Source organism: Fukomys damarensis, unplaced genomic scaffold (genome assembly GCF_012274545.1).
Source record: "Fukomys damarensis isolate Sample0158 unplaced genomic scaffold, DMR_v1.0_HiC HiC_scaffold_34, whole genome shotgun sequence".
NCBI lineage: Eukaryota > Metazoa > Chordata > Mammalia > Rodentia > Bathyergidae > Fukomys > Fukomys damarensis.
In genome coordinates this window covers 22,812,792-22,813,493 of record NW_022900946.1, presented here as the reverse complement: position 1 = coordinate 22,813,493, position 702 = coordinate 22,812,792, and the positions used below count along the sequence as shown (strand labels likewise).

Here is a 702-nt window from a genome sequence, read left to right as displayed (position 1 = left end):
CGCAGCCGCTAAACTCGCGAGATTTGGCGCGCGGGCCGGGGCGTGTACGCAGGCGCATGTGGCCGTAGGCGCAGGCGCAGAGCTTCCAGAAGCCCCAGTCGCTGGCCCCTAGGTTGTAAGGTGTGGGAGCCGCCCCCTCGTGTACTGGGGGCCCTGGGAGCCAAACAGCGTTCAAAGGAGACGCTGTCTCCCATTCAAGTTCTAACCAGGCCCGGCCCTTCTTAACGTCCGAGATCGGGCGCGTTCAGGGTGGTCTTGCGGTAGACGAAGAAGCTGTCAAGACGCTGGTTTCTGCATTATAAAAGTAGCACACTTTATTTGTAGCCGGGCACTGGCGCGCGCTTGTAATCCCCGCCTTCTAGCGGGCTGAACTCAACGATCGCAAGTTCAAGGCCAGCCTGGACCTCCCTGGGCTTTGAGAGCCCCTCAAAAAAATAAAGGGCTGGAGGTGTAGCTCAGATGTAAGACTTAAGCCTCACTTTTACTCCTGGAGCGTGAACAGCCAAGAGGCTTTCACGATGCTGGGCTCAGAAGCTCAGCGAGGCTCCAGGAGCTAGTCGGACAGTGAGAGTCACCCAGGAAGGAACACACCAGGCAAGTTGGCAAATAGACCTTTATTAGTCTGTCCAGACGGCACTCCCCAAGCCAAGTAGCTCAGGGAGGCGGCTAGCTCAGAAACAGAGGCCATTTTATATAGGGCTA

The 702-nt window shown here is 57.3% G+C and overlaps 1 protein-coding gene across 2 annotated transcripts in view; it reads right to left on the bottom strand.

Moving 5' to 3' along the window:
- Nprl3 (NPR3 like, GATOR1 complex subunit) overlaps nucleotides 1-702 on the bottom strand; it is a 44,155-nt gene that overhangs the window by 42,894 nt on the left and 559 nt on the right. The window lies entirely within an intron of this gene.